This window comes from Zea mays, chromosome 3, assembly GCF_902167145.1.
Source record: "Zea mays cultivar B73 chromosome 3, Zm-B73-REFERENCE-NAM-5.0, whole genome shotgun sequence".
NCBI lineage: Eukaryota > Viridiplantae > Streptophyta > Magnoliopsida > Poales > Poaceae > Zea > Zea mays.
In genome coordinates, this window is record NC_050098.1 from 183547748 (window position 1) to 183574796 (window position 27049).

The window sequence follows — 27049 nt, forward strand, 5'->3', positions numbered from 1 at the left end:
CCTCCATTTCCCGGCGTCCAACAATGTGGCCGAGTACGAGGCTCTGGTCAACGGGTTGCGCATCGCCATCGAGCTAGGGGTCCGACGCCTCGACGCTCGTGGTGACTCCCAGCTCGTCATCGACCAAGTCATGAAGAACTCCCACTACCGCGACCCGAAGATGGAAGCCTACTGCGATGAGGTTCGGTGCCTGGAAGACAAGTTCTACGGGCTCGAGCTCAACCACATCGCCCGATGCTACAACGAGACTGTGGACGAGCTGGCTAAAATAGCCTCAGGGCGAACAACGGTTCCCCCGGACGTCTTCTCCCGAGACCTGCATCAACCCTCCATCAAGACCGACGACACGCCCGAGCCCGAGAAGGCCTCGGCCCAGCTTGAGGCACCCTCGGCTCGGCCCGAGGCACCCTCGGCTCGGCCCGAGGCGCCCTCGGCTCAGCCCGAGGCACCCTCAGCTCGGCCCGAAGTACCCTCGGCCCCCGAGGCTGAGGCACTGCGCATCGAGGAGGAGCGGAGCGGGGTCAAGCCTAATCGAAACTGGCAGACCCCGTACCTGCAATATCTCCACCGAGGAGAGCTACCCCTCGACCGAGCCGAAGCTTGGCGGTTGGCGCGGCGTGCCAAGTCGTTCGTCTTGCTGGGAGACGGGAAGGAGCTCTACCACCGCAGCCCCTCGGGCATCCTCCAGCGATGCATTTCCATCGCCGAAGGCTAGGAGCTCCTACAAGAGATACACTCGGGGGCTTGCGGCCATCACGCAGCACCTCGAGCCCTTGTTGGAAACGCCTTCCGACAAGGATTCTACTGGCCGACGGCGGTGGCCGACGCCACTAGAATTGTCCGCACCTGCGAAGGGTGTTAGTTCTACGCAAGGCAGACCCACCTGCCCGCTCAGGCTTTGCAGACCATACCCATCACCTGGCTGTTTGTTGTGTGGGGTCTGGACCTAGTCGGCCCCTTGCAGAAGGCACCCGGGGGTTACACGCACCTGCTGGTCGCCATCGACAAATTCTCCAAGTGGATCGAGGTCCGACCCCTAAACAGCATCAGGTCCGAACAGGCGGTGGCGTTCTTCACCAACATCATCCATCGCTTTGGGGTCCCGAACTCCATCATCACCGACAACGGCACCCAGTTCACCGGCAGAAAGTTCCTGGACTTCTGCGAGGATCACCACATCCGGGTGGACTGGGCCGCCGTGGCTCACCCCATGACGAATGGGCAGGTAGAGCGTGCCAACGGCATGATCCTGCAAGGGCTCAAGCCGCGGATCTACAACGACCTCAACAAGTTCGGCAAGCGATGGATAAAGGAGCTCCCCTCTGTGATCTGGAGTCTGAGGACAACGCCGAGCCGAGCCACGGGCTTCACACCGTTCTTTCTAGTCTATGGGGCCGACGCCATCTTGCCCACAGACTTAGAATACGATTCCCCGAGGACGAGGGCCTACGCCGACCAAAGCAATCGAGCTAATCGAGAAGACTCACTCGACCAGCTGGAAAGAGGCTCGGGACATGGCCTTACTACACTCGGCGCGGTACCAGCAGTCCCTGCGACGCTACCACGCCCGAGGGGTTCGGTCCCGAGACCTCCAGGTGGGCGACCTGGTGCTTCGGCTGCGACAAGACGCCCGAGGGCGGCACAAGCTCACGCCTCCCTGGGAAGGGTCATTCGTCGTCGCCAAGGTTTTGAAGCCCGAAACGTACAAGCTGGCCAACAGTCAAGGCGAGGTCTACAACAATGCTTGGAACATCCGACAGCTACGTCGCTTCTACCCTTAAGATGCTTTCAAGTTATTCGTACACCTCGTTCACACACAAAGTCTAGTCATCAAGGAAGGGTCAGCCTTGCTTCGACAAAGCCCGACCCTCCCTCGGGGGCTAAAAGGGGGGAACCCCCTCTGCGTCGAAATTTTCCTCGGAAAAAGATCTTTTCTGCCAGAATGTCTTTCGTGCTTTTCGACTACTTCGAAAGTGGATCCTGAAAACGACAGAGTACACGTAAGCAGCCAAGGCTGACCGAGCCGAGGGACTCCTACGCCTCCGGGATACGGATACCTCACTCATCACCTTCTGCGATAAGTAACTCGCGCTCGGATAGGTGATTCCGCGGACCGAACAAGTCTTCACGCTCGAAAGCTCCTCTGCCGAAACGATTTTTCGGGCCTTCTCTACTGCGTCGATGACAGAACCCTATGGACGAGTAAGAGTGCGCGTAAGCGGCAAGGCCGACCGAGCCGAGGGATTCCTATGCCTCCATGATACGGATACCTCACTCATCACCTTCCGTGAAAAGTAACTCTCGCTCGGACAAACAATTCTGTTACCGACAAATAAGTCCAGATACTCGAAACAAGAGGAAAAGGAACGCAGCTTTACAACACGACGATGGTGTGTTTGGGCCTCGGCGGCCGCAGAAAACATACACACACTACAAGATAACCCGATCCTGCAAGCTCGGATCTTGACAGTTGAAGGGAGAAGCAGCACCCTCGGCGTCAACTACACCTTCGGCAAGGTCCGGCCTAGCCTCGGACGGCGACGCGGTCGGAGGATCTCCACTCCGAAGGACGACATCAGCACCACGCCCGGGCCATCGCTGCCAGGGTCTTCTCCAGGAATCCAGCTCGAGCAGATGGCTCGGGCCGGTCACCCCGAAGCCTCAGCCAGCTGTCCCCCGAGGACATTGGCCCAGCTTGTGGCCTCGGCAACTCAACTCCGACGTCGGTCCCGCCAGTGGACGACCCGGCTAGGCTCCGGCCGACCAAATCTTCTTTTCGAGCCAACTCTGCCTCTGTCTGTGCTGACACCGCTACCTCCGGCTTCGGCTCATCGAAGAGCGGCCGAGGGTTTCCTTTAACTAAGCAAGAGAAGCCTCGGACAGCAAGGCCGACCGAGCCGAGGGACTCCTACGCCTCCGGGATATGGATACCTCACTCGTCACCTTTGCACGAGGCGACTCACGCTTGGTGAAGCGGTTCAGATAGCCGACAGGCGAGTCTTAGTGCTTGAAATGAGGAAAAAACACAGCTCCGTGCCGAAAATACATACATGTTCAGGCCTCGACAGCCACAATGAACAAGACACCGGCACTCAAGGTGCCATTACAAACGGAACTCCGGTTCCACCTCCACAGGTACGAACAACCCCACACGATTGGGGAGCCTGCAGAGCAACAGAAGACCGACGGATGGCTCGCCATCGCCCGCTCCAGCAGCAGCGACAATGACCCCCACTCCGGGTGGCCGAACTGCAGCAGCAATGGCCTCAGGGCGGACGCCGCTGCAACCTTGCCCTCGCCCACGTCTACGCTCGAGGGGCGAGGACAAGTACAAAGAGCCGGAGGCCCCGAGCGCGGATGGTGGCGGTGATCTCGCCGGCGACGAGGACTTCTCCAGCCGCCGCCACCTCCGCACCGACGACAGGAGCCGTCTGCCCACCGGCAGATCCCCACTCGGATCCTCCCAGATGAGCGGAGCACCGATCTCCACGCAGAGGTGCCGTACCGGGGCAAAGGCAGGACAGCCTCAGAACACGAACGCCGCCCTAGCAGCGCGCGACGTCTTGGGCGGTCCTCCGGTGCGTGCGGCGCGACAACCGTCCTTGCGGCGAGAGGGGGCACCGCGGGCCAAGCCAGCGAGCCCAACACGCTAAAGCTGATGACGCCTGTCGTCGACCAGCCCCGCGTTGTCGAAGTCCGACCCTCCCGCTGGGCCGCTGAGCGCCCTCTCCCTTGAATGCTGAGGGAGAGGCTGACCCACGAACCCGCGCGGGAGGTAGAGCTCCGGCTCAGCCCGGCCCCCGCCCCAGCCAGGATGATGAACATCCTTGAAGCTGAGGGCGGGACCAAGATCGCAGCCCGGCTCGCTTCTCCCCGCCATCGAACTGGAGGTCACCGTCTTGGTGACCACCGGCGAGGGGATGCAGCCGGGCTGCCTGATGAAAATCCTTGAAGCCGAACGATGGCTGAAAGGTGCCAACTTCCGCGAAGTTGCACTCCTCCAACGACAAGGCGGAAGGATTGCGGGTGTTCCCCATCCGGGGGAAAGACGCGATGCATAAGGGAGCGCAAAGACATGGTCGCCTTTCAAGGGGATCACCCTCCTTTTAAAGGCGACTCTCCCCACTTGCGTCCTCAGCCATCACGGGCTGAGTCTTCTCCAACACGCTTCAAGGTCCTCCCCTATGACACGGGGGCTAGGTCCCACGCGTCATGCAAGCTGGCCCAGGGCAGAAGAAGCCAAACCGCCGCGCGCGGTGCATGCAACTGCCCAGTGGTTACAAGCACTCCTCCACTTTCGCCCAGACCAGCGGGTGAAAGGGCGGACAGCCATGCAGTCGGCATGCAACCGCGCCAAGTGGGCGCACCCCTTCGAATCCAACACGCCCAGCATGGAGGCCCAGGCCCACACGTCATGCAACCGGCGCGCCGGTTGCTACGTGCTAGCAACTGCACCGCCACTCGCGCCACTACCGCCACTCGAGGCAACCCTACGTATGACCCAACAGTGCCAGCCAGGCGCATCGGTCACGGGCCAGTCAGCCGCGGGAGAAGGCGCGACGGTCGATGCGGCCAAAAATGGGCCGGCAGTAATGGCGGTGGCAGGCGGGCAGAAGCAGAGGTCACGTCGTCAGCCAAGCTCACGTCCCCTCGTGGGACAGTGAGAGAACCCTCTCCCATGGCGTGAAGACGACGCGCCCGTGTTCCGTTCCTCGAACGGCCCGCGCACGTGCATCAGCTGCCCCGCGAACCACTCCCCCCGTCACATTAACTCCGCGGCGGGACAGGCGGCACCTTTGGCAGGAGAAGCGAGCGACGCTTCACCTTCGCCATAATGACCGCGTCAAAAAAGGTGCGCCACGTCATCTCGATTTCGTATTCTTTCCCTTTTCCTCTTTCTCTCTCTTACAACAGGGACCGAGAAAGGGGATACCCCGAAAGGGATCCTTCTCCGTGAAGGAAACGGGCCCCGAGCCCCCCTACTGATCAGAGGTTCGAAGGCTGGCCCCTCGGAGGGGTTCAACAGCCGCCTCAGAGCGCTCGGGCTCCGCGCCCACTACTGGTCAGAGGTTCGAGGGCCGGCCCCTCGGAAGGGTTCAACGGCCGCCTCAGGCCACTCGGGCTCCGCGCCCACTACTGATCAGGGGTTCGTAGGCTGGCCCACGAAGGGTTCACAGCCGCCCCAGACACAGAGCGAGGGATGACCCTGGGTACGTTCGATACATAACCAAGGCTCGGGCTACGCTCCCGAGGTACCCTAGGACATTTCTGAGACCAGCGGGAACGATCTTGTAACGGAATCCCATCAGAAGGAGGCATCGAGCCCTCGGACCCCGTCAAAAGGGGACCGGGTCCGGCAGATCACCCGCAGGTACTTTTGGAGCGCGCCTCCGGGCCTCTAGCCGACCCCTAACAAATGGGGCACGGGCGTCCACTCGGATTACCCGTCAGCAGCTCACTGGAGACACCATGTTCGGCGCCCTCCAAGGGCAACATGGCGCTTTCCCCCCTCCTCCTTGCGGAAAGGCGACGCAGGGGTGTATGTAAAAAAGTCGAGTTTGTCCTTGACCGTCCTCTCGCCCTGTGCGGAGGCTCGGGGGCTGCTCTCGCAAACCCGGCTCCGGCCAAACCGTTGACAGCGTCAACATACCAGCCCGAGAACTTGGGACCCGACCGTGCACCCGGGCTACGGCCAGCTCGCATGAGGGAACAACCAGACCGGCCGAAGCATTGCGAAATGCATTAAGACCTCGAAGGAGTCAAACCACTCCTCCGAGGCCTCGGGGGCTACACCCGGCGGGTGCGCTCGCGCGCACCCACCGACACAAAACGCAACCGAGAAAGGCTGGTCCCCTTGCAAAAAAGTGCGACAAAAGCCTCCAAGCGAGTATTAACACTCCCTTCGAGGCTCGAGGGCTACTATCGGGGACCATAATTAGGGGTACCCTCAAGACTCCTAAATCTCAGCTGGTAACCCCCATCAGCACAAAGCTGCAAAGGCCTGATGGGTGCGATTAAGTCAAGGATCGGTCCATTCGAGGGACGCGATCACGCCTCGCCCGAGCCCAGCCTCAGGCAAGGGCAGCCGACCCCGGAGGATTTACGTCTCGCCCGAGGACCCCCTCCAGCAACGGACACACCTTCGGCTCACTCGAGGCCCAGTCTTCACCAAGAAGCAACCTTGGCCAAATCGCCATGCCAACCGACCGAATCGCAGGGGCATTTAATGCAAAGGTGGCCTGACACCTTTATCCTGACGCGCGCCCTCCAGTCGACAGAGCCGAAGTGACCGTAGTCACTTCGCCGCTCCACTGACCTGCCTGACAAGAGGACAGCGCCGCCTGCGCCGCTCCGACTGATGTGCCACTCGACAGAGTGAGGCTGACAGCAGCCAAGTCCGGCTTCAGGCGCCATAGGAAACTCCGCTTCGCCCGACCCCAGGGCTCGGACTCGGGCTCAGCCCCGGAAGACGACGAACTCCGCATCGCCCGACCCCAGGGCTCGGACTCGGGCTCAGCCCCGGAAGACGACGAACTCCGCTTCGCCCGACCCTAGGGCTCAGACTCGGGCTCAGCCCCGGAAGACGACGAACTCCGCTTCGCCCGACCCCAGGGCTCGGACTCGGGCTCAGCCCCGGACGACGACGAACTCCGCTTCGCCCGACCCCAAGGCTCGGACTCGGGCTCAGCCCCGGAGGACGACGAACTCCGCTTCACCCGACCCCAGGGCTCGGACTCAGCCCTGGCCTCAGCCGACGGTCTCCGCCTCGCCCGACCCAGGGGCTCGGACTCGACCTCGGCCTTGGAAGACAGACTCGACCTCGACCTCAGAGGAGCCTCCACCTCGCCCAACCCAGGGCTCAGACCGACCATGTCATAGGAGGCGTCATCATTACCCTACCCCAAGCTGACTCAGGCTACGGGGAACAAGACCGGCGTTCCATCTGGCTCGCTCCGCCAAACAAGTAATGATGGCGCCCCGCATGCTCTATGACGACGGTGGCTCTCAGCCCCCTTACGGAAGCAAGAGGACGTCAGCAAGGACCCGACAGCCCCGACAGCTGTCCTTCCGCCAGGCTCCGGCGCTCCTCCGACGGCCATGACACCACACGAACCGGGTGCCAAAACCTCTCCGGCTGCCACGATGGCATGTACTTAGGGCACTAGCTCTCCTCCGCTAGACACGTTAGCACACTGCTACACCCCCCATTGTACACCTGGATCCTTTCCTTACGCCTATAAAAGGAAGGTCCAGGGCCCTCTTACAGAGGGTTGGCCGCGCGGGGAAGGACGGGACGGCGCTCGCGTGAGGCCGCTCGCTCCCTCCCGCGTGGACGCTTGTAACCCCCTACTGCAAGCGCACCCGACCTGGGCACGGGACAAACACGAAGGCCGCGGGTTTCCCCTTTGTACGCATGTCGCCCTCCGGCTTCTCTTCCCCCCTTCGCGCTCCATCTCGCGCCGACCCATCTGGGCTGGGGCACGTGGCGACAATTTACTCGTCGGTCCAGGGACCCCCCGAGTTCGAAACGCTGACACTTATGCATTTTGTTGTTTATTTATGGTGCTCAAGTTGTACAAGCACTCCCCGGACCTCACAAGTCCATTTGCAAGTGATGCACATATTTAGGGGGAGATGTGCTACAACTTGACTCTTCAGGAGTAACCATGTGCTTGAGTGTTCTTAAATTAGTCTCAAAGGTGGATTGAAAGGGAAAGGTGGACTTGGACCATGAAAGACTTCCACTGCACTCCAATAAGAGGGTAACTTACTCCAAGTTCATCTCCATGTCTCTCATTGCCTTTTGCTCTTAATTGACAAATTTGGTGAGGCAATGGGGTTTAAGGGCCAAAAATGATTCCGTTTTGGTGCTTGATGCCAAAGGGGGAGAAATTAAGGGCCAAAGCAACAAATGGATCAGCTAAAACTTGAGAATAGTAGAGTTAGGACTTTTGATTTGTCAAAACTGGAATACCTTTCTCTATGCCTCAACAAGTGAATTTGACTTAAAGATAGGAAATTGAGTTTGATTTGCAAAAACAAACCAAGTGGTGGCAAAGAATGATCCAAATATGCCAAATTTGAATCAAAACAAATTTGTGTTCTCATTTGCATTGATGTTGCACTTCTTTTAGTTGCTTTTTGTTGTGTTGGCATAAATCACCAAAAAGGGGGAGATTGAAAGGGAAATGTGCCCTTGGGCCATTTCTATAAGATTTTGGTGATTAAGTGCCCAACGCACATTAAGGGAATGAGTATATGCCAAAGGGTGGACAAAGTGCAAATCAATACAAAGGTATGATTCTAGACTTAGTACATTGGTTTTTGTGTACTTACATATTTGTCTAAGTGCGAGAATCAGAGAAAAGACAATTGGAAAAGACTTGGCTCGAGCAGCCAAGACTCTGCTAAGTCTGGGTGCACCGGACTGTCCGGTGGTGCACCGGACAATGTCCGGTGCGCCAGGCTGGCTCTGGTGAAAAGGCCGCTCTCGGAAATTCGTCGGCGGCGTACGGCTAAAATTCACCGGACTGTCCGGTGAGCCAACGGTCGGCCGAGCCAACGGTCGGCCGAGCCAACGGTCGGCCGCGCAATCCACGCGTGACGCGTGGCCGGGCCAACGGTCTGATGGGGGCACCGGACTGTCCGGTGTGCACCGGACAGTGTCCGGTGCGCCAACGGCTCCAAATCGCCAACGGTCGGCTGCGCCAGAATAGGAAAGAAATCTGCACCAGACAGTGTCCGGTGGTGCACCGGACTGTCCGGTGCACCAGTCGACAGAAGGCAAGAATTGCCTTCCTGGAATGCTCTCAATGGCTCCTAGCTGCCTTGGGGCTATAAAAGGGACCCCTAGGCGCATGGAGGAAGATACAAAGCACACTTTGAGCATTCTTGATCATTCATACTTCGTCCTTACGTACTCGTTTGACATTCTTAGTGATTTGAGCTCTGTTCTAGTGAGAACTTTGAGATATTCATTTGAGCTCAAGTCTTGGTCGTGTGTGTGTGCGTATTGCTGTGTACTTGTGTGTGTTGCTCATCCCATCCTTACTTCCGTGTTCATTTGTGATCCTCTTTTGTAAGGGCGAGAGACTCCAAATTGTGGAGATTCCTCGCAAACGGGATATAGTGAAAGGAAAAGAAATACCGTGGTATTCAAGTGGATCCTTGGATCACTTGAGAGGGGTTGATTGCAACCCTCATTCATTGGGACGCCACAACGTGGAGTAGGCAAGTGTTGAACTTGGCCGAACCACGGGATAAACCACTGTGCCTCTCTGTGTTGATATCCTTGTGGTTATTGTGTTTTGCAAGAACTCCTTTCTAGCCATTTGGCTTTATTGCTCTAACACTTAATCAAGTTTGTGGCATTAAGTTTTAAGTTTTTACAGGATCACCTATTCACCCCCCCTCTAGGTGCTCTCACCTCTGGGCTGTCCGGTGGTGCACCGGACAGGTCCTGTAGACTGTCCGGTGCGCCAACTGCGCGTCCTCTGTCCTCTGCGCGCGCAGGCGCGCATTAAATGCGTTGCAGTCGACCGTTGCGCGCGAAGTAGTCGTTGCTCCACTGGCACACCGGACAGTCCGGTGTGACACCGGACACTGTCCGGTGCTTCACCGGACAGTCCGGTGAATTATAGCGGAGCGGCCTCCCATTTTCCCGAAGGTGGCAAGTTCGGCGTCGAGTGCCCTGGTGCACCGGACACTATCCGGTGGCACACCGGACAGTCCGGTGCGCCAAACCAGGGTGCCTTTTGGGATGTCTTTTGCTCTCTTTGTTTGAACCCTTTCTTGGTCTTTTTATTGGCTTATTGTGAACCTTTGGCACCTGTAGAACTTATAGACTAGAGCAAACTAGTTAGTCCAATTATTTGTGTTGGGCAATTCAACCACCAAAATCAATTAGGAAAAAGGTGTAAGCCTAATTCCTTTTGAGACACACTATGAAAACTATCTCCTATGGGGTGTGCAACAGTTCTCATATCTTCGAAGCACTAATCTTATGGGATACCTACATAGGTCTACCCTATCTCAGCAACACAAGTGGCATCCTCTATAGTTGCTGGTACAAAGTTTGAACAAATTCATCATATTGTCCTAAGTGGAATCCTCTCCTCCATGCATGAGGAGGTTTTGCGCAACGTCTTTGAACCCACTCCATCGATGGGAACACGAGACATTCTCAAGCATATGTTCTCCTCCTCCACTCGGGCTTGCATAGTTTTGGTCCGTGTAGAGATTTCCACTGTGAAGAAGCTCAGCCTATTGGCCACTGCTTACTTCGCCATGATCATGAGTTTGGTCGTTGAGACTAAGACTGCATATGCGAAGAATTCCCGCGATAGGGCCGTGATCCATAATTCCCGCGTAGAATTCTTCTAGAGATGGGGATGGAGAAGTTTCTTCCCCAACGGAGACAGGTAAACAGATTCCTCGTCCCCGTGCTCCGTTGGGACCCGTTAAACTCGCACATGATGTTGTTTTTTTGTAATAGTTAATGATAAAAATAAATAATTACCTTATCAAGAGATTAGTTGTTGTATAAATGTTTCATTTTGATATTCATATAATGTTTTTTACCTCTGACAATGTGTATAAGTGATAATATTTTGCATTAATAACAAAAAAAAGTATGTCCTAATTATAATTTAAAATAATTTAAAAAGAGATGTGAATCTTTATCGGTAATTTATTCCCATGCGGAACAGGTATGAGGAAGAAATGCCTCTCACATGGATCCCTACGGGGAATTTTTTTGTTGTTGTGGGGACGGTGATGTGGAGCTAATCACCCAACCGGAGATTTACCGTTGCCATCCTTAATAAATCCTAGCCAGACCCCGGTATTGTAGAAAGGGTTGCTAGCCTGGCTAAGTTAGTACGTTAGATTTGAGTGTTTGTAGCTAGTCAGGCTATGCCAGTGCAGAATCTTCTACGCACAGAGTTCAAAATTCCGTTTGAACTTGATCTTTTTGCTAAATCTCTTAATTAAAATATCTTGGCCAATTTCATATCTATGTTCTTGACACTTGAACAAACTAGGCTAATCTTGACATAATTTTTTCAATACCAAATAATAGGCTAGATTGAGAACAGACAACCAATAAATACACTCTAACCTAACACGGATGACCTGAGCATTAAAACCAAACAGAGTCACTCTGCATTACTACACTAGTATGGCCACATATATAGCCTGATCAAGAAATCTAGTGAGATCAGGACTGACAAACAAACATACCCTGAAACAACACGCCAATCACATTAACGTACACCTGAAATGCGTGACAGCAGCGTGAGTCTCCTTGGATAGCAATGGCGTGTATATTGTGTTGTTTTTATTTGTTGGAGTAACCGAGACGGAAAGAGAGGCCGCACTGGACGTGCTGGTGGAAGCGATGGTGCGCCGCGATTCATCATCACCATTATACAAAGTGCGCGGCCTTTGGTGGCCGGCCGTGCGGTTCCTGTCGATCGATCTACCTGAGCGCCCGCCTTGACGACGGTGGTGCGCGCGGCAAAGGCAAAAGCGCACCCGCGGTTAGTGCGCTCGCGTCTCGCTGCACGAGACACGTGTTGCTCGAGGTTCGTCCGGCGCCCGCTCCTGACGATTTTGTCGTTCATTCACCTCATTGCCAGGCCGGACCGGACCGGACCGGACCAACTTTCTGGCTCCACGCTGACAGGGACGCCGCCGGTTTGTCGAGACCTGTAGTTTTCCATACCGAAAACGAGGACCGCTTAGCATAAAAATTAACAATGCTACGTATGGCACCCACCAATCTAAAACCATAGAGTATTAGCTTAGTGATGATCGACCAGCCAATTGCGATTTCGACTATTAGAATAACAATGTTCTAACACGTTTTTTTAGAGACCGACGGTGACAAAGCCCCTACACCCTACTGATACTGACTATAAAAATAAATATTATGACTGCCCAAATACAAAAGGTACCACTCTACTTTTTGTAAAATTAGATATTTAGTTAATTTTGATGATATGGAGCGGCATCACGAGCTAGTTTCTAATCGTGGTATATTTCTAATTAACCCAGCAAAAAGTATGCTTACCAATGATAGGGTCTATTTACTTTAACCATACGCTGTAAGAAGGCTCACGTGAGTTGTAAGCAGTGAAAAAACTATTCTAAGGGCTAGTTTGGGAATTCCATTTTCCCATAGGATTTCTATTTTCCTAAGGCCCCGTTTGTTTCGTTGGAATTGAATTTCATTTTAATAATTATAATTTAGATAAAACTAATTAAGTTTATATATTTATATATGTAATATATTTGTATATTATCTTAAATCATATGAGAGAGATAGTTATATATTATATTTATGTTATAACGAAGCAAGTAGAAAATTGTGCTATAAGTTGTACATCGGAAAAATAGCATGTAAATCTATATAATCAATTTTCATCTCTCACCCCATGAATTTGAGATAGGCTGATATGATAACTTTGGAAAGTGGTGAAATTTCACATTTTTAAAAAAAAGTCTATTCCAATAGTAAGATTCCAATTCCTCAAAATAAAAAGAAACAAACGGACCCTAGGAAAATGAACTAATTTCCCTTAAGAAAATAAAAATCCCTTGAAAAAACGTGGTTCCCAAACTAGCCATAAACAGTGTAATTTAGAAGAAAAAACATTGAAAACACATTTCTAGATCATTGAACATGTTAAGTGGTACACCGCACACCACGACAGTGTATGGTTCATAAACCGACCTACGATGTGCCATCTTTATCGGTTAACAAGTTCATGGACCTAAAAATACATATTTAAAGCTTATGGACTTAATTGACATCTTTTAACAAGTTTAGAAACCACTGGTGCATTTAATACCTTTTTTGGGAGAGCTGAAATCACTTTCGATATATTTGATCTGTCTACCGGTATTTGTTGTCTGGCCTGGTTGGGCAAGGGTGGCCTTAGCTAGAGAGCCAATTTAGCTTGTTTGAGACTGACTCCAACAGAGGCCATGCAAATCGAGCAGCCATTCAAGCCTTTGGCTAGTGTCTCTGGTTTGCCTGTCCAGGCATATGACACACGGTTTCAACGACACACAAAAAAGCAGCGGTAGTATAGTCCAACAAATAAAGCAGATGATAGGGTCATGTTCTTAGACACAGAAAAAGGAAATGGCTGCAAGCCACAATATAAGCTATTATGGCTTCTTTCTCTTTCCATTCTTTTTGCCTGGCTCGTTTGGCTGCCCTGTTGGAAGGTGTTTTGTACGGCTACGGTAGCTCGTGAGCAACTATTTTAGCTTTGTCTGTCCATTTAGCTGCTCTATTGGAATCAGTCTGAGTTAATCAAAAAATGTTGGAAAACATAAAGCCGTGACCCGCGAGGCAAGATGGTTGCACATTGAAATGTTTTAGTTTGTTCGATGCTAGTTTCTTGCCTAGCTAGCTGCATGCTATGCAACTGCAGTACCAAGATGCTCGGGCAAAGCAAAGGTCGTGGCCGCAGCAGGAGTCTGTGGTAGACAAAAGCCGCGGTGGAACCAAACGCAACCTTTTAATAAAGCATTTTCTGGACGAGCGCTTGCTACGGTAGGAATTGATGGCCTGTAGCCTGTAGAGGCACAGCAAGATCAGAGCAGGCGTATGGGCATCATCTGGCCGGCGCGCGGCGCGCGGCGTCGTGGAATTCGTGGGCAGCACCGGAACCGTCCAAGCGCCGGCCCACTTGCGAAATTATTGAGCCGACGTGACAGCGCTTTTCGCCGCGCGAACGAATCGGCGGTCAACCTCTAACGGTCTCCGTCGCTCGATCGCCCGTCTCTGACGGCGCGCTTGGCTTCTTTGCGGGCGAGGCCGGGTCAAACCCGACGCGCGTGTGGTGCAGCGAGCGGCGACGTATCAGCACTCCAGTCGACTAGCGCAGTATTGGCGACCGTGTGCAGGTGCAGCCGCGCGACGTACGTCGCGCCTGGGGACGACAGGTTCACTGAACGTTTCCTTCACCCGTAGCTCTAGCAGTAGCAGCAAAGGGTGGTGCTGGTTGCTGAGGGAAAGGTGAAGACCGAAATGGGGGATAAGATCTGCCAGAATCGGACACGCCAAGACGACGTCGGTTTCTTCCTTTCTTGGCATGAGCCATGAAAAGGTCACGTGCGTCATCATTGTGGGTGAGAAATGGCAGCAGAAGGGTGGTGCCGTGCTTATCAGGAGCTCGCCGGCCGGCGGCCGCCGTGTCGTCGTCAAACCATAAACAGGTCGGCCCATATGGATGCATGCATGATAAATATTTTTCTTTTATCCGCGATGGCCGCGCCACGCCAGGCTCTATGACGACTGATGGATGCATGCGAGCCACGGCAGCATGTTGCAAGTGAACTGGGCCGGCTATTAAATATCAAGCATGGGCCTGCATCAGTTATCCTTAAGAAAATGGAGAGAAAAAAAACAAATTGAATAGCCAGCCAGGAACCGGGTCTTTTAGCAGCCTGTGAATGTAGAAGCCGGAATCGATTTATAATAATGCATATTAATAAATATGCTGTGCTTGCACTCATATCTCTACATGAAACAAATTTAATTATGCATATTAATAAATATTTTCCCAATAGATTCCTATTTTTCAATAAAAAAATGAAGTAATTTTCCTTGCGAAAATGAAAATCCCTTGTGAAAATGATGTTATCAAACTAGGCTTAAATGTGTTGTATAGTTAGCTTGTTTTGTGGCATGTGATCGGTAGGCATCAGAATTCGGAATGATTACAAATCTTCACAACATATGGGGCGGGGAAGCGCTCGCGTCCTGCGAGACACGACAAGAAACAAAACTGACTGTCAATTGCTCCACCATGGAACAAAAAAAATGGAAATAGTTGATTTTATGTCATTGATTCGCTTGTACAAACCAAGCAATACCCAACTTTTTTGGGAGCAGAGGATTAGAAGGGATCGAGGAGCTAAAATTCCTTTCTATTCAATTTTGAATACTAAACCTTTTTGGCTTGTTTGTGAGACAAGAATGAAGAGGCTAAAATCCCCTTGCTATTCGAAATTGAAAAGCAAGTGGATTTTAGCCTCTCCAATCCCTTTATTTCTCTTGCTTCAAACATGCCCTCAATCCACTATAATTCCCTTGCTCCCAAACAAGTCATAGAACAGTGTCCAGTAATTCACCTATATGGTTACCCGAACAGAATGAAGTTTAAATATGGATATAGGAAAATGGGTAAACTACTGAAGATAGCCTAAGGCTATTCTTAATAGTAGTTTCATACATATTTAATAGTGTGCATACTATTTTTTTATAACATGGCAAAGCATTTAAGAGGATTAAGTTTTATGAGATAAACTAGTTCTATGGCGATGGAACCATGTTAACTTGTTTTCAAGGACTTGAAAACCGTATGAAACCTCTAATGAGAATGATTTGTTTCATGTTCACATATTTTACTCACATTCATTGGTCATTAAGTTGTAGCATTTAAATGGTATGTTAGCATGAGATAGTGAAATGAAATTTTGCATTGAGATGTATTGTTTCATTCTTAGTTTCGTGACACTTTTGATGATTTGGCAATATTGGAAAGAGTGCTTCGAAATTTTCATTGAGAATAGCCTAATGCCCCATTTGGATCCTTGACATTGAATTTCATTCTAATAATCGTAATTTAGGCATAGACCAATTAAGTTAATACAAGTTTATACCAAAATATATCTGTATACTATTATTAGCCATATGAGTAAAATATTTATATGCTACATTTTTATTATAGGGGAGCGAGCCAAAAACATGTTATAAGTTGAAGAGTAAAAACATAGACCAATGATACATTAAATCAATTTCCACCATCTCATCCTGTGGATTTTGAGATAGACTTATATCCATACTTTAGAAAGTGGTGGTAGTTAAATTTCAAACTAAACAACCTATTCTATTAAGTATATTCTAATTTATTTAAAATGAATGGATCTAAACGGCTCCTGAGGGTTGATTTGATGACAAGGGGATCACGGGGAGATTGGAGGGGATTGAGGGAGAAATGTTCTCCCCTCCAATCCCCATGATCCTTGGCCGTGATCCTTGGGCACCAAATCAGCCATAGATGCACTCGAACAGTTAGAAATCAGAATTCGTGACACTTTTGTTGTGTAACGCATATAAATGGAGCTAATACAACTTACCTCCTCAAGCACCATGCCCATTTAACCGTTTCTCGGTTCTGCTAATCTACCTGGATGTTGCCACGCCTGCCAATTTTTCTGTTTCCAGGTTCTGCTAATTTGTCTGGATGTTGTACTCTTTGTACCTGGAGAATAAAAAGAATTTCAACACGGAAGCTTCAAAAATAGCATAACAAAAACTAAGGCTTCGTTCACACATACATTTAAGATCATAGCTTCAGGATAGATCATACTACATAGGTATAAAGAACATGCAAAATGCGTAGCTGAGACCAATAAACAGCCTTCTTGTACTGTCTGCAATTTTGTGATGCTATGATGCTTCCTTTATTCTTTCCTTTTGCATAAAGTTGTTATAATGTTAAGAAAGGATTTTTGCTTGCAGGCATAACACTGAACTAAGGGGAGAAAACAAGTTCATGTTCATTTAACAAAGAGATTATCTACAAATAAAATATGCCACAAGCCACAATAGGATTGTCATGTCCTGTAACCTTATCTTGGTTTAAACTGACGAGTCAATGACTAAGAAAAAAATTTAATCAAACTATCAAAAAAAGGTAAGTTCCTATGGTTCCAAAAGAGCCTTGCCACTGACATAAACAAGGTTACAAAAGAGTAACATTATCAGTTTTTTTATAATGGTAGTCCATTTGCGTGCATAGTAATAAGCCTATCAATCAACAAAACTAGATTATGTGTTCAATCATCACATCAACAACAATAATCATGGTTTTTGAGGCGTTGTGGCATACTGTGGGTCTGTGGAACTCGGGTATGCCTGGATGCCTAAGGCCACGTTTGGCATGCAGGGAACATGGCACCCCGTCAGCCAGCACCGGTGGGGGCAAAACCTGCAACGCCTATCCCATGTGGGGTGCTGCCCCGCGGGCACAGGGCAACGGTGTCTGTTTGGATCAGATAGCGCGTGTTTTTTATTTGCCCTGTATTCTGCGTAGATATTCTACGATGAATGCGACAGAAGCAAGGACAAGAGAGGCGTAGGGCACACAAAACCGATGGTCGAAGGAGTGGAGCCTTATCCCTGTCTAAACCGGTGGTGCACGGGGTCAGCAAAACTGTACATGACCCTTCCAAACGCACAGATGAAGAGGACATGTTTTTATTGTCCGTTGGCCACTCGTCCTGGCGAAACCGGTCGTTTCAGTGTTTCCAAATGAAGCCTAAGTGATATGGTTTAACTAAAACCTTGTGGCATCTTGTAGTGCCTGTGTTATGCATCAATGCCTAGGCAAAACCTAAAAAAATAAACAATAACACATATCACGTGAGAGGTTCACATCAATCCTTTCTAGAATATCTACACATGTAGCATGAGAAATATACACCCATACATAGAATGTACAATTGAAGTTTAGTTCCCTTGAAATCCTTTGGCCAGACTCGCTAGTGGTAAGGAATACTTGTTTGGGTTCTTGTCCAAAAGCATGTACATCACTCGTCATCACTCGTCATCACTTGTTTGGGTTCGTGTCGTCGTCAAAACCATAAACAGGTCGGCCCACATGGATGAATGATAAATATTTTTCTTTTATCCGCCATGGCCGCGCCACGCCAGGCTCTTATGACGATTGATGGATGCATGCGAGCCACGGCAGCATGTTGCAAGTGAACTGGGCCGGCTATTAAATATCAAGCATGGGCCTGCATCAGTTATCCTTAAGAAAAAGGAGAGAAAAAAACAAATTGAATAGCCAGCCAGGAACCGGGTCTTTTAGCAGCCTGTAGATGTAGAAGCCGGAATCGATTTATAATAATGCATATTAATAGATATGCTGTGCATCTCTACATGAAACAAATTTAATTATGCATATTAATAAATATTTTCCCAAGTGATTTCTATTTTTCCAATAAAAATAAACTAATTTTTCTTTAAAAAATAAAAATCCCTTAGAAAAATGGTTTTCTCAACTAGTCCTAAATGTGTTGTATAGTTAGCTTGTTTCGCGGCATGTGATCGGTAGGCATTAAATCTTCACAACATATGGGGGCGGGGAAGCGTTCCTGTCCTGCGAGACCAGACAAGAAACAAAACTGAGTGCCAATTGCTTCACCATGGAACCAAACAAAATGGAAATAGTTGATTTTATGTCATTGATTCGCTTCTACAAACCAAGCAATACCCAAGAGCTTGTTTGGGAGCAAAGGATTAGAAGGGGTTGAGAGGCTAAAATTCATTTCTATTCAATTTTGAATACTAAACGTTTTTAGCCCTCTCATGGCTTGTTTGTGAGACAGGAATGAAGAGGCTAAAATCCCCTTGATATTCGAAATTGAAAAGCAAGTGGATTTTAGCCTCTCGAGTCCCTCTATTTCCCTTCTTCAAACATGACCTCAATCCACTATAATTCCCTTGCTCCCAAACAAGTCATAGAACTGTGTCCAATAATTCACCTATATGGTTACTCGAACAGAATGAAGTTTAAATATGGATATAGGAAATGGGTAAACTACTGGAGATAGCCTAAGGCTATTCTTAATAGTAGTTTCATGGTGGTTTCATGCATATTTAATAGTGTGCATACTATTTTTTTATAACATGGCAAAGCATTTAAGAGGATTAAGTTTTATGAGATAAACTAGTTCTATGGCGATGAAACCATGTTAACTTGTTTCCAAGGACTTGAAAACCGTATGAAACCTCTAATGAGAATGATTTGTTTCATGTTCACATATTTTACTCACATTCATAAATCTAAGTGAATATAGTATTTTAATTTGGTCCATCTGTAAATTGATTAGAAGATGATCTCTAACCAAGGTGTAACTTATATTAAAGTTAATTAGTTATTTCTTTAATATCCTTCTCACATTATTTATAAAATCGAACATAAGACCTAGTTTTAACTGGTTAAATACGTAGGTCTCCCGAAAACTATATCTCTTTAACCGTAACTCCGATCTTAGTAGTTCTCGATCCTATTATTTCGTAGCAGAGCGTAGAATACTCTTACGTTGTTTGTTCATATGATTTGATGTAATGTTATCATACCCATTATTTGCTTGATTGTATGTATTGCTACGCGTAGAAGCGAGGTGACATCGGAAGACCAACTTGGTAAAGTACCTGGATTCTCAAGTAAAAGGCAAGTTGTGCCCTTAATCACTCTTCTTTAACTAATAATATTCTTGTTAATCACTATGGCATGCACAGGTTAATTTGATGGGACTGAATAGGTTACCCTAGTTTTGTTTACCCTACACCTTGCAAAAAAATGAACTATTGGTTAAGCTTGCTATTACTCTACCTGGTTTGGGATTAATATTAAATCCGGATTGTGATCATGTTCCATTATTATTGTTGGTTTAATTATTGTTCATGATAAGATTATTGTGTTAAATGGAACATGTAGAACCACCCGGGAAAACAGTGCTACCACAAGACTGGAATGTGATGCCCTTGGCTAAATAATTAGGAAAGCTAATGTGAGTTAATCCTTTCCTTAAAGGGGCAAGCGGGGTGGAGGAGCGCAGGTGTAGGGAGGTCCTCGGGTCGGACTATCTTTTTAGCTTTTCGGATGAGAGATTCCTACATCGCCTTCAGCCTGAAATCTGTAGCGGGTCTCTCCTCTAGTAGAACTTTGTAAAAGCCTCGCAACAGATCTCTATCCATTCATCTTAGGAGTGTCTAAGGGTCTTGCGAACCCTAGCTAAAGGGGAAACCCGTCTTGTGGGTAAAGATGTGCAACCTCTGCAGAGTGTAAAACTGGTATATCGGTCGTGCCCACGGTCAAGAACGACTCGGACCTCACATGATTAATTTATGGAATTAAACTTAATCGTCATTTGCATTGCATTGTGAGATTTATTATTAATTGTGATCAATTATTTAACTGTGTTGGTATCTACTTATATTTAGTAACTACTAATAAAATTTTGACCAACTTATTAAAAGTAACGCTCAGCCTTAACCATTCTTCTTGGTAAACCTTACGCTTCACATAAGTCTCCACCGTAAGTGAGCTCATGCACATTATTTCCCATAACTTGTTGAGCGATGAACACATGTGAGCTCACTTTTGTTGTACTCACCCTCAGGTCAAGAACAAGTACCGCAAGATGATGAGCATGAATGATGCAGCGATGAGTTTGTGAGAGGTCTAGGTCGTCGTTTCCCAGTCAAATATGGTTGTGGAGAATCGTTGTCGTCGTATAATGTAATTATTTAGCTATTTTGTACAGAACCCTATTATATAATAAAGATGTGATATTCATTTTTACACTATGAGTCATCATATATGTGAGACTTGATCCTGACACATATTTAATTTGCGTCCGGATTTACCCTTAAATCCGGGTGTGATACTTACTGACTTGTGCTAGTAGCAAATATGATATTCGAACTTCTGGTAGTAGCAGTGAACACTGCAGTTTCAGTTTAACTGAAACTCAAGTCATTTTCAGTAAGAGCACACTTAGTTTGAGCCTAGGTTTAAGTTCCTTGACCTCTCAAATTAAGTCAATTTGAAACATGATTCTTACACAAAATGTGTAGCGCATTGATCAAGGAACAACTTTGCCCATTGCAGTAGGTCGGGCTTCCACATGAAATCATCAGAACGGGGGAGCTGAGGTTTGGCTGTCAGACATGAGCAGTAGTGCTCGATTGGCCTCTGGTGCTACCACACAGCTGCATGCCAGCCACCGCCGCTCCACTGCTACTTGAAGTTCCATAATGACATAATTCATCACTTACTTGACACTAAGGGCTAAAAAGATCACTAACAGCCTACTCGACACTTGCGACAAAGGGATAGCACCAACAGGCTAAAAGGATCACTGAAGAAAAAAACAGTAGTCGCATGGGGAAGCAGCAAATCATTCTTCCCTTGCAGCAACAGATCCTTCTCTCACAACTTAGCAACATTCATCGCCAATTCATCCATGTGAGCTACTTCTGCTTCCAAACTCGAAACCTCGTTCTCCAAACTAATAATCTTCTCCCTCAACTCTGCATTGTTTTCTTCTGAAATTCGGAAAAGTCAGGGTCATTCCACTGATAAAGCTCGTACTTGCCATTCTACAAAGAAATATCAACAATGAGTTAGCACGGGTCAAAAGAACAACCAACCAAAAGAATGCAACAACCAGCCAAAAGAACCTACCGGATTGCTAAATCTAAGAGGACAGACGGTAAATCTTCTCATTGGGTTAGCACAGGTCCACGAGACAAACTGGACTGCCGGCTGCTTGTCCACGCACTGGCAGTGGCGTGGTGTCGGATTTTAAAACTGTCCATCAAATGGCAGTGGAGGTGGGTCATGTTGGCGCGATGAGCCAGTGGTGGTGGAGGTCGTAGAAATCATCGTCTGCGGCTCACGGTTCTTGCACAGCCACATTTGCCATTTTTTTAGCAAACAACAACCATATACAATTTATAGGAAATGGGCATGAAGTAGGATGGTCCGATTCAAAAAATTTATAACTATATAGTATTTTACATAGTTTTCAGATCGCCTGATCGAAGCCACTGGGCGATCAGGCGATTAGACGTCGATCAGGGCGATTAATCGCCCCTGATCGACCCTAATCGTCCCCCTGGTCGTCCTGTGTACTCGAGGACATATATGATATATATATATATATATAGACATATAGTCATATATAACACTATATATAGATATATAATTATATAGTATAGAGGCTTGCAGCAGTAATTTGCCCTTATTATTTAATACCTCTTTGATGGTGGTTTTTGCTTTATCCATAGCTGTCATAATCTCCAGAGCAGCAGGTGTCTCATCACCATCAGCAATCCTTAGGGCAATGAGAATTGGTTGAGAAGCTCGTAGACAGAACTCAACACTATTCCAAAACTCTGTAGAGAGGATAATATTTTCAGCTTGGATGCCTTCTTGACTGGTGGAGAACTTGCTTTGCTGCCATTCGTTACTAATAAACACACTCTTCAAACCATTCTTATGCTTGAGCATGCTAGCCAGGGTGAGAAAAGACGTGGCAAACCTAGTAATACCGGGCCTAACAAGGTCACCTCCAATCATTTGTCTCATAAGGTTGTGCAGCCTCCCATGTTTGTATAGGAACCGACACACCCTCTTTGCTTGGTTGATGCAAGTGTTGAAGTACTTAATCTTCCCAATGTCCTCCAGCAGCAAATCCAAACAATGGGCAGCACACGGTGTCCAAAACAAATGTGGAATCCTCTCCATAAGAAGCCTCCCAGCAGCTTTGAAGTTTGCCCATTGTCAGTTACTACTTGCACTACATTTTCTCTGCCAATTTTGTCAATCTGATTTTCTAGCAAATCTGCCAACATGTTGGCATTAGCTATCTCACTTGATGCATCAATAGAGCACAGAAAGTGTGTCCCTGCTGGACTGTTTGCCAAAAAGTTGATTAGATGACGTCCTCTAACATCTGTCCATGAATCTGACATCAATGAGCAGCCATACTCCTTCCACGATTCTTCATGCTTCGCCGTCATTGATGATGTCCTCTCGACAGCCCTTTCAAGCCACGGAACCCTAATGTCGTGGTACGATGGGCCACGGTAGCCAGGACCATACTGCCCTATCGACTCCAACATGTTGTTCTCGTAGAAGAAATCAGCAACGTGGTCATCAACAATTTGCTGGGCCTCCTTGCCTTTCTTCGTGCAGTGCTCTAGAGTGGACTGGGAAGCTTTGTTGTTGTGCCGTTCGGCAATCACTTCTTCTGGGCTCTTGCAAAGCATGACAGCTACTGATTTACTACCTTTTGAGTAGTTGGCTTCGGAGGAGCAGAGACAACAAAGGAGGACATTGCAGCTTGAGAAACCTTCTTCTTTGCTTGCTTGTATTTAGTACCAGAACTTGGTTCAGATTGAACGGGGGCAGCAGCAGCAGCATCGTCTTCTCCTTCTATACTTTCATCGTCATCCAAAACAAGTGCAGACCTTGTGTTCTTCTTAAGATAAGCTTGCATGTCCTTTGAAACAACCTCTAGAACCCTTGCACACTTCATCGTGTCGCCGAATCCACTGGCGAGGTGCTGTTTGAACCTCTTTATTCCAGAGGGCACCACTTTCATGCAAAAGATACATTGCACGAACTCCTTCTTAGACGGATCAGGCCACCAACCGAACTTCCAGCCAGGGTCCTGTGACTTAGCCTTCCGCTTCGAATCGTTAGCTTGTTCAGAAGGTCTGGAGGCAGACCTGCTATTGCCTTGTCAGCAAGCGTGCTTGAGTCTGCAGCAGTTGACGACGTCGACGGAACATGATCTGTGCTGCCAGTTTCAGCCACAGAGGACGCCTTCCCTCGGGCAATTTGGGACTGCGGGAAGATGACTTGAACAGCAGCAGCACGACGTCCATCACCATGATGTCCATGCATATCTGCAACGTCAAACATCATAATAGCAGCTCTGCCTCCAGAGTCCAGACCTTGCTGAACAAAGAGGAATGAAGAACAGAGGAGGGAGAGAGCAGAGAACAAAGAGTGAAGAACAGGCAAAAGCAGCACAACATCCATACCTTCAGAAGAGCTGCTCATCTGAGGTTGGACTTCTCAGCTGCTGTTTTTCGCGACTAAAATGGCGGAGAAGGCTGCTGACTGCTCATGTATAAAATGGGGGAGAAGGCTGGTGTTGCTGACTGCTCACGTCTAAAATGTCTTTTGGCCTCCCAGACAGCATTTAAAGGACTGTTGACTGCTCACGTCTACCCAAGCTGTATCTGAAGGGATTGGGCGTCCTTTGGCCTCCCCCAGACAGCATTTAAGCCTAAAATGGCTTTTGGACTACCAGGCGCCTAAAATGGCTTTTGGACTACCAGGCCTATCGGCTGATCGCCCAACACGGTGATTAATCGCTATAAATCGCGATTAGGCGGACGATAAGGACCATCAGCTACCCTGATCGAATCATTACACCTTATCGAGTGCTAACAACCGATCAAACCTACTAATCGCGACTAATCGCGATTAGTCGGACGATATGTAATCAGAGATATTTTACCTGTATTAAAGTCACAAATATGATAACAAATTGGTCAGCTAATCGGCTCTAAGATATGCATGAAACAAACTAATAATTAATACACACAATTCATGATAGAATAGACTTTTTTCAAACTTGCAGTTGCTACTAGAAGCACAAGCACCACAAATCAGTGAACTCTATGTCTCTAAACCAATATTTGCAACCAAGATCCAAGAACTGGAGTATCAACAATACAAGAATAGATCCCAAACACAGGGGACACAATCAGCCTATGGTATGATCTGATAGATGGAAGGATACTCAGTGATGTTCTCCCCAACCTCTTCAGCTTTGCAAAGAATCCAAAAATATCCCTCTGGGGGATCAGGAACAATGATCAAGTGCTGGAATGTTTCAGAATTCCCATGACAAGGCAGGCCCATAATGAATTCATCATGCTACAAAACCTGTTGCATGCCCTAGGTCCTACACAGTTGGAGTCAAAAGACCTTTGGGTCTATATATGAGGCCAGGCCGGCCAGCAAAGATACACCTCGGCTGCATACTACAAGTATCACTTCAGAACCCTACAGCCCCAACCGACTGCCACTTGGATCTGGAAATCCAAATGCATTCCACGTATCAAATTCTTTGCATGGTTATTACTGAATGACAGGTTAAATACCAGGAATATGCTGAGAAGGAGAAAGAAATTCTTGGAAGAAGGATATAACTGTGTGCTCTGTCAGCTTGGGGTTGAAGAAACAATGGAACATATTTTCTTCGATTGCACTTTATCTGTTAGGCGCTGGTTTAAGTTGGGAATTATATGGGAGGATGATGCTGTAACTTTGTCTCACCCCTTTTAATTAAAAGTTGCCGGGGGGCTTTGCCCCACGGTTTGGTTCAAAAAAAACATACAAGAATAGAGACCTGGTGTTGCTCGATGCCGCTGCTGCTCCCCTGCTGCAGTGTTGTTGCATGTTGGCTGCTGCCGGCTGCCGCCGGTGATAATGCACTGGCCAGGTTGTATCACCATGTAGATGTAGCTGAAAACTTAAAGAGAAACTAGTAGCTAGCTAGCCGATGGATGGGTTAAAATTAGACATATTTTATTTTGACTTATCTGTCGATAGATAGATAGAATTGTTCTATTTTGGAATTGTTCAATATAAAGATGCACTAAATGATCAACATAGCACTACTACCCTTGTTCCTCTTCATGATTTGAACCTAAAAATTGCAATAAAAAATATTATCCTCACTGCATTGCTCTACTCTACATATTATAATTAACAAATTAACAAGCAATCCTCTTTGACAATATTCATTATTCATGAATTCATCACAACAATTGGAGAAATGGAGAGTCAGCTCACCACTCACTGTTTTAGAAACAGACTGTGCCTTTGCTCTAGCCTCTAGGCTCTAGAATTCACAAATTAATAAGAAATTTCTAACCAAAATTGCATTTGTGCACTGCACATTGCTCAAAATCATGCTCATCAAGTCACAAATTAATAAGAATTCATCAGTGTTCAGTTTCAGCGGTGCTCACCAAGCCTAATGTCTGCTGGACTGTTGTTTGCTTGCCGGTGCCTGATGCAGTGATGCCCTGATAGCCGGTGTGCTTCCGCCGGGTCACGCGGCCCGCACGCAGGCAGCCGCCGAGCCGGTGGCTCCGCTCCGCTGGAGAGCTTGCTGGGGTTCGGATGGGGTCGAACAGCGTGGGAATGAGCAGTGTGTGTTGAAATTGGGCCAGTGGGTATGCAAAAAAAGAGCAAACCTCGGGCTCTACCGTTGTCGATTTGAGCGGGTGGGCTTCGATAAGAAACCAAACTAGATGCTGAAATCATGACAATAATTTAGACAGGTTAAGGCTATTGCATAGTGTAATACTCCATCCGTTTTTTTAGTTGTCGCTGGATAGTTCAATTTTGCACTATCCAGCGACAACTAAAACGAAATGGACGGAGTAGGTAATACCAAGCGTCATGCATATTGGATTACCATGGACTGGATTATATTGTATGATATGTTAAAGGGGAGTAATCCTACCTCTCTTTATATAGTCTAGAGGATAGGTGCATGATTCTAGTTCTAGTCAGTTAATACAGAAGAGTTCTAATCCTATTACAAAGATAATCTTTACTTTATCTAATTAGGTCAGGTTACTTGACTCTAAGACCATGCCACCTTGTTCTTTGAATTTCTAATAGTCTGTGGATCAGCCTATTTTCTTGTCGAGTAACCCTATGGGGAACACTTAGAATCTTGGCCATCAGCAACCTAGGTTCCAATCCTATCAACTAGGCTAGAAAGGTAAAGCACACAATCTAAGTACTTAGTGCAAATGTGGAAACTTAATTATGATAGAGATGTAAACTCTCATCGATGACTGGTATGTTTACTAAGGTAAAGCACACAATCTAAGTACTTAGTGTACTAAGCTTCCTCGGTCTCCTCGTTGGAGCCCCTTGAAAGGACCAATCTCTTAGTTGGGTAACTCCATGGATAGCCCTTGAGCCTTCCCCGCATGCAAGTGGGTGACCAAGATGGCCTCTTTCGGACTACTCCTTGTTGTCTTCACTATCGAGATCCTAGCCAAACTATCATGGCCTTGTTTCCTTAAGTATACGATGGCAGATACACCACAAATGTGGTTGATGTGATCTCACACAATACCATAATCCCCTCTAGTGTATAATAACGGTGTGCACAAGCACCAAGTGGTACAAATCTCATTAAACACTAGGCCTCAACCTAAAGCAAGTGTTAAAGTGATGGTCTAACTAACCTAACAACTTCAAAAAGCACCTATACTAATCACTAAGTGTATCACTAATCACTTTGGTGGCTATAGATGCTAGAGTGAGCCTCAACTCATATAAGTCTTCGTTGAGCTTCGCACACACTCAAATGGCTGGCTAAGGTCATATAGATAGCCCTC

The 27049-nt window shown here is 47.9% G+C and overlaps 1 long non-coding RNA gene across 4 annotated transcripts; it reads right to left on the minus strand.

The window, feature by feature from the left end:
• Nucleotides 1–20633: 20633 nt before the first annotated feature.
• Nucleotides 20634–25861, minus strand: LOC103650997 (uncharacterized). Of its 4 annotated transcripts, XR_004857315.1 has the most exons (4): nucleotides 25658–25861; nucleotides 25033–25148; nucleotides 21285–21503; nucleotides 20634–21199 (listed from the first exon to the last, which is right to left on the minus strand). It is a non-coding gene; the product is annotated as an uncharacterized lncRNA (long non-coding RNA). The 4 variants fall into 4 exon arrangements; XR_564516.4 differs by having other exon boundaries at nucleotides 25033–25850; XR_002750306.1 differs by lacking the exons at nucleotides 25033–25148; nucleotides 25658–25861 and adding an exon at nucleotides 21858–25024.
• Between the last annotated feature and the right edge of the window lie 1188 nt (nucleotides 25862–27049).